Here is a 7,031-nt window from a genome sequence, read left to right as displayed (position 1 = left end):
AACTCTTGTAGGCGAGTTTGGCATGAATCAGTGCTGAAATCAGAGCCTTGCTGCGAAATCAGAAACCCCAATCGATCAGTGGATCGATTGGGAGCCCTCAATCGATCAGTGGATCGATTGGGAGCCTGGTTCCGCGAACAGTAAGCTTCTGGATCGATCAGCCGATCGATCCAGTCACATTCTGTTGCGAACAGAGAGTTTGGGAAAATCGCTCCCGCGAACAGAGAGTGCTGGAATCAATCACTGGATCGATTGACCAGTCTGGATTGATCAGCCGATCGATCCAGAATACTACCTCGAGCACAGTCGCCATCTGAATCGATCCATGGATCGATCCAACAGCTTGCAATCGATCGAGTTCAATCTGGATCGATTGGGAAGTGGGGTTTCGACCAAGAGACCTTGTAGTTCAGCTCCTTGACCATAGAAGATGTAGGGTATGTCATAAATACCTTAGATTGCATTCCTTAGCACATGTAGGACCATGAACTTGTATTACCTTAGCAAAGTTTTAAATTGGTACAGTTTTCCGCACCTAGACTTAGTAATGGTCATGGATATAGCTTAGCACAACATAATGTGATGGTCCGGCCTTACAGCCTAGCCAGTAGAAGGCGGGTCATTACAGTCCAAGCATGGGTACCTAAGTCCAACTTGGTTAATAAAGGTGGACTTGGTCAATATTGGGTCCCCAAGGATCAAATACACTACCTTGATAGACCATATCAAGGCTATGATCCAAGGGGAGCCAAAAGAAAAGTTGTATTAATAAAAAGATAAATCATTAAAAATTAAATTAAGTTAAATTAAAATTAAAAACTTAAATCTAAGTTATAAATTAAACCATTAAAGAAATATAAATCTAATGTATAAATTTAAATCATAAAAGGTAAATCAACAATATAAGAGGAGGATTCGGAATAGCTGACACCTCCAAAACTAACCTACCCGACAGGGTAACCAAAAGCAACCTATACGGCAGGGTAAGTAGAACTAATTAGAAAGGGAATAAGTTTAACTTGACCTATGGTACTGGTGAAGTTTTGGATGATTGTACGTTAGGGAAGCTTAGTCTATGCATGTCTAGGAAGATATGGAATTGACCGAAGCTACCCCTTACGGATCCTAACTAGTTTGACCAAGGTTTTGTACTAAGTTCAGTGGATAGGACTATTTGGAAAACCTCGAAGGCATGGTTACTCTAATGATGTCCAAGTGACTCACCATAGCCCTAAAGTTTATCTAAAGAATGCCTATTTGTTGAGCCCAAAACTAAACTTAAATCTAACACAAAGTTAAACCTAACCCTATAATTGAACTTAATTCATCTTACAAAATTATAGGATTCCCTGATTTGAAATTTAGATCAGGTGAGATGACTAAGGATTAAATTGAATTAATAATTTAAATTAATAATTCAAATTAATAATCAAATCAAATTCAAATAATATTAAAATTCTTTTAAAAACTGATTTAAAAATTCTTTTAAAACTTATTTAAAAATACTTTTAAAACTTATATAAACATACTTTTAAAACTTATTTAAAAATTCTTTTAAAAAACTTATTTAAAAATACTTTTAAAACTTATTTAAATTTTTTTTTAAAAAACTTATTTAAAAATTCTTTTAAAACTTATTTAAAAATACTTTTAAAACTTATTTAAAAATTCTTTTAAAAACTTAATTAAAAATTCTTTTAAAACTTATTTAAAAATACTTTTAAAACTTATTTAAAAATTATTTTAAAAACTTATTTAAAAATTCTTTAAAAACTTATTTAAAAATTCTTTTAAAAAACTTATTTAAAAATTCTTTTAAAACTTATTTAAAAATTCTTTAAAAACTTATTTAAAAATTCTTTAAAAACTTATTTAAATTCTTTTAAAAACTTATTTAAAAACTCTTTTAAAACTTATTTAAAAAAACTTATTTAAAATTCTTTAAAAACTTATTTAAAAATTATTTTAAAAACTTATTTAAAATTATTTTAAAAACTTATTTACAAAATTATTTTAAAACTTTTTTAAAAATTCTTTTAAAACCTATTTAAATCCAATTAGATTAAATCAAAAAATCATCTCACAATCATTCATTAGGGAGCTAACTTCAATCAAACTATCTTTTCATCAAAATGATTCCAATTCAGATACTTTGTGTGTAGGAATTGGATCAATGGATGGTGGATAGTGGATGCTCCAGACATATGACTGGAGATAGATTGAAGTTCACAAAGTTCAAGTCAAAGAATTTAGGCTCAATTGCATTCGGCAACGACGGTAAACTTAAGGTAATCGGAAGAGGTAACATCGAACTCACTTCAAACTTTATTATTCGAAAAGTTCTATTGGTTGAAAATTTTAACTTTAATTTACTCAGCATCAGTCAATTATGTGATAGTGGTTACTTAGTTAACTTTACCAAATCTAGGTGTACAATTAAAAATGCTTATAACCTTGAAATTATACTTAAGGGCATTAGGAGAAATAATGTATACACTATTAACCTACCAACATCCTCAACAGAGTGTCTCCTGACATAACACGAGGAAACTGAGTTATGGCACAGGAGACTGGGTCACACTCATACTAGACTCGTTTCAAAAATGAGTCAAAATAGCCTAGTTAGAGGTCTACCCAAATTAAAATTCATTAATTCAACATGTGATGCTTGTCAAAAAGGTAAACAAACCAAGTCAAACCATAAGTTAACCAACCTAAATAGAATAACTTCAATACTTGAACACCTTCACCTAAACTTGTTTGATTCGCATGGAGCCAAGTCACTAAGCAAAAACCAATATTGCTTAGTAATAATCGATGACTATGTTAGGATGTATACTAAAAGCCTAGCTTTTGGTATAAACATTTATCTAGAAATAAGAATCACATTGGTCAAATGTCTACATTTATGATAAATGTAGTTGTTCAATTAATTTATATTATAGATAACATGGTGTGTGGTGTCACACACAGAAGATCATGTTATCAGTATCTTATAAATTATAAACAGTAGCTCACGACCAAGATGGAAAGGAACAAATCATCAGAAGGTCGTAGTGTAATTAGGTATTAGTTTATCTTAACTATATAATTACACTAGTACACTTAGAGTGTATTGAGTAGGACCATTAGAAGTTGTTTCTTTTATACTGACTTTATAAAGGAACAAAGACCTCAGTTATTATGGAAGTGTGTGCTCTTAATCCTAATATAATAACAAGCACATATATTTGATATTTATTTCTTTAATTTATCAATGGGTGAGATTTAGTTTGATAAATCAATAAGCCCGATAAGTTGGGAAATGATATCACTTATAGTGTGTGTTGTTGATTATAGAAGGAAACTGTGTCCTAGTAATCTAGGTTGAGAATGTCCCCAAGAGGAGCTCATAAAGATTGTCATGTTAAACCCTGCAGGTGGACTTAGTCTGACATGATGATAAGGTTGAATGGTACTACTTGTAATGCCCGAAAATTCTCAAACTTGCATTAGAATTATTCTATGATTTTTTTGGAATTTTTAGATATTTTTCCGGAATTTTACGAGTAGCGGAAGTAGCAAAAGTAATTAGATAAGCAAAATGGTTTGATGGCTCATAAAACACATCAGCTTTAGATATGCCATGATTGTATGCTTATATGCCATGCCATGCTTAGTTTATTCAGTATATCCAGCATGTGTTTTAAACAGCATGATTTAAAATCACATTTGCATCGTTGCATGTTTTTGTGAGGTAGATGGTTTCTTACTAAGCTTTTTAGCTTATAGATACTACTTTTCTTATACTGCAGATAAAGGTAAGGGAAAAGTGGATCAGTAGCGGAGGCTGGAGGGCAATGCTATCAAGATGTGTGTGTGCAGGAGTTGGAATAAAGATCTTTGGAATCTAAACAGTTTTACTTCAGTATTAGCACTTTGCATTTTTAGTTTCATTATTCAGTTTTGGTTGTTAAGTGTTATGAAATAGTAAACCATGCACTATGTAGTATGTCACGCCCCAGGTAGTCCCTGTCCGAAGAAATTTCGGCAGCATCTCCCCTGTACGGCGGACAATATGAAGCTCAGTATACATATATCTCTATACCTCGGCCACACACGGCCGGAATAATACAATACAAATAAGAAACAAACCACGCAGTTTATATCAACATTCCACACAGATATAATATATGATCAATCCACGCAGTTTAATAAAGAAAGACGATATAGAACCTCGAAGATATATGTAAACAGCCTACTCCACTACAACGAAGAAACAAATCCACGAAGTAATGGAAATACAACCGCAGCGGAAAACAAAAGTAGCAAACCCGAATGTGCAATGTAAAGTCCACAATACCAACCCACAATACAAGTATATAAGATGCAAAAGCAAAATATAATCCGACAAAGGAAATCCTCGCGATAATGGGGCTAGCGACTGGAATCTCTCCTGACGGCCTCAACCTGAAAAATAGTAACAACGGGGTGAGTTCAAAGAACTCAGCAGGTAATCCAATAGATATGTACAGCAACATATAACTACCAGTAATATCCTAAGGTACAGTCTCCTAAACCATAGGACCTACAGTACAGTCTCCTAACAATATAACAGGTATGCATAGCTGAATAAACTGTAATGAGTAACCAGAAGCATGTAATACAGTTTACAGCAAGAATAATAAGAAATGCATAACTGAAATAAATCAACCTCACTGCGGAGGTGCGTCGGTAATCAGGACATACACAAGATAGTAAAGAACAAAGTATCGGTCGATGTATCATATCATCTCACCCAAGTGCATCATCCAATATGCAACAATCACAATAAATGCAATCTGTGCATATGATGCGATATGACATGGTCACCCCTGACGCTAGTCAGCCGTCTCACACGCGATGGCGAGACCGAGTAGGTAGGGCTGTGACACCGTGCACTCTGTCGTCACTACCCCTGATGAGTGACCGAGTGGACGGGATGCTGTCGGAGTACACCTATCCTCCAAACATAGTGAGGGAGCTTAACGCTCTCAACTCCCGGTACGCAATGACGGGGAGGGATCCCTGTCTGCTACCACGCTGCCGTCACACTACCCATGAGCGGACCAGCGGAGCGCTACAGAGCAACTGCCATACACACCCTGGGTGCTGTGCCACTACCCATGCAGTGGTCACGTTGTGTGCAGGCCCGTGTAGCCGGCCGACGAGCTCAACAATAATGGAGTCGTCAATCGCCCAGCATGCAATCATGCAGGATGGTGCATGATGCTACAGTATGTCATACCTGAACATAGCCTCCTCCATATATGCGGGTGCCCAAAAGGTAAACGCATATATATAACCATGATATAAACAGCATAAACTCAAAGATATCACATATAACAATGATGTAAGTATCATGAATCCAAGAGCATGTATCCCACATGTAAAGCAACTAATCCGGTAGAGTAGAGCACTATAGACATGCATCTCTATGAACATATATATACATGGCAAGAGGTAAATATCCAATCCTGAAGTAAGGCAACTAACAGATGAAGCATGTGATAGGTATCAACTAGCTAAGACCAGGGAAGAAATAAATCTACCACCTATCACTAGCAACTATATATAAACTATACATATCATAAGACAGTATCAAAAGATAAGTCAAAGGGTACCCGCCTCGAATAGAAGGTACAATCCGGTCCTAATCCAATATCGAGATGCTCGTCTCGAATCAGAGTCCTGTGTAAATACATTTACCTTTTATTTAGCTAGAATACTAACAAATAGCTAAATAAAGCTTAAGTAGAAATTTAGGAACAACCCTAAACCATATCCCACAACCTTTCTAACGGTTGACTAAGGATAGTTTCCTAATCCCTAATCGACCACTAGATTAGCAAATCAAACCTAAATCCATATAACCTAATTAATCTACACAACCTAATGATAATTAATTATCAATAGGTATCAAGATCATACCTAATCATCTAACACATAATCTATAACATGTTCCAACCACAATTCATTTCAAACCTAACCCTAAATCAACACTACACATGTATCAAAATCCCTACACATACCTCAATTCCCAGCTGAACTAGGTGCTGTATCAAGTACACTGAGGTATGGATGACTGCCGATCCAAACTGAGCTGGCTGGATGAGGTGTCTGCCGAAACCAAAAACACCACAGCAAGAACCAAAACAGATCTTCACCTTGCTGGATCAGAAAACTCACAGCAACCTCTGCTGGAGTTCTTTCCCAATTCACCCGAGACCTCAATCAGCAGCGACACAGAGGGAATCCAAGATCGCCTTCACAGAACAGGACCTCGCCTCCTGATCGGATCAAGAAGGGTTCAATCAATGGAGATCACGGATCACACAACACCAGAATAGAGCGCTAACCCATGAATCAACAAGAACCCAACCATGAATCAAGAGGAAAGAAGAGTTTCGATGGCTTACCTTTGAAGCCCTAATTGCTCTTCCACGCCGGCGATCGGGCGGCACGACTCAATCCAGTGATGTCGATCGGGGAAGAAAAGGATCGGCAGACTCGGCTGAGAAGAAAGAAATCGGAGATTGAAGGAAACCAGAGGAGGAGAGAATCGGAACCCTTATGCTCCGAGCTCCGATCTGCGCCGACGACGCCGAGAGAAGATCAGCGCTCTCACCTAGGGCTGGAGAAAATCACCCACGTCCGGATCTGGCTAGCGATTGCTCCCCTGGGTCGAGATCGACGATCGCCGGAGCTGGACCCTTGCTCCGTCGCCGTCGCTTGTCCGCGAGAGAGAACAGAGAAGGAAGGGAGGTTCGCGTCGGCAGAGAGGGGAAAGGTCGGGTCGGGATAGGAAATAAAGGAAAAGGATTTTATAATAAAACATTTTCTCACTTAAATTGGTATCCCAAACAGGCTTTATCCGAACTTATCGATCTATCCCTCAAAATCCTCCGTACGAGCTCCGAAAAATTTCCCGAAAATTTCTAAAAATTCCGGAAAAATTCTATAAGGCTATTTCTGAAATAACCCTATTAATTAAATTTTCCGAGATCTCACAT

At 36.8% G+C, this 7,031-nt stretch overlaps 1 long non-coding RNA gene across 1 annotated transcript; it reads right to left on the bottom strand.

Annotated features, from left to right (window-relative positions):
- Nucleotides 1–5,656: 5,656 nt before the first annotated feature.
- LOC122021279 lies at nt 5,657–6,675 on the bottom strand. The gene is made up of 3 exons (XR_006122494.1): nt 6,438–6,675; nt 6,051–6,308; nt 5,657–5,709 (listed from the first exon to the last, which is right to left on the bottom strand). It is a non-coding gene; the product is annotated as an uncharacterized LOC122021279 (long non-coding RNA).
- Nucleotides 6,676–7,031: the final 356 nt, after the last annotated feature.

This window comes from Zingiber officinale, chromosome 9A (assembly GCF_018446385.1).
Source record: "Zingiber officinale cultivar Zhangliang chromosome 9A, Zo_v1.1, whole genome shotgun sequence".
Taxonomy (NCBI): domain Eukaryota; kingdom Viridiplantae; phylum Streptophyta; class Magnoliopsida; order Zingiberales; family Zingiberaceae; genus Zingiber; species Zingiber officinale.
Note: the sequence above shows the minus strand (reverse complement) of the source record. Positions and strands in the feature narration are given on the sequence as shown.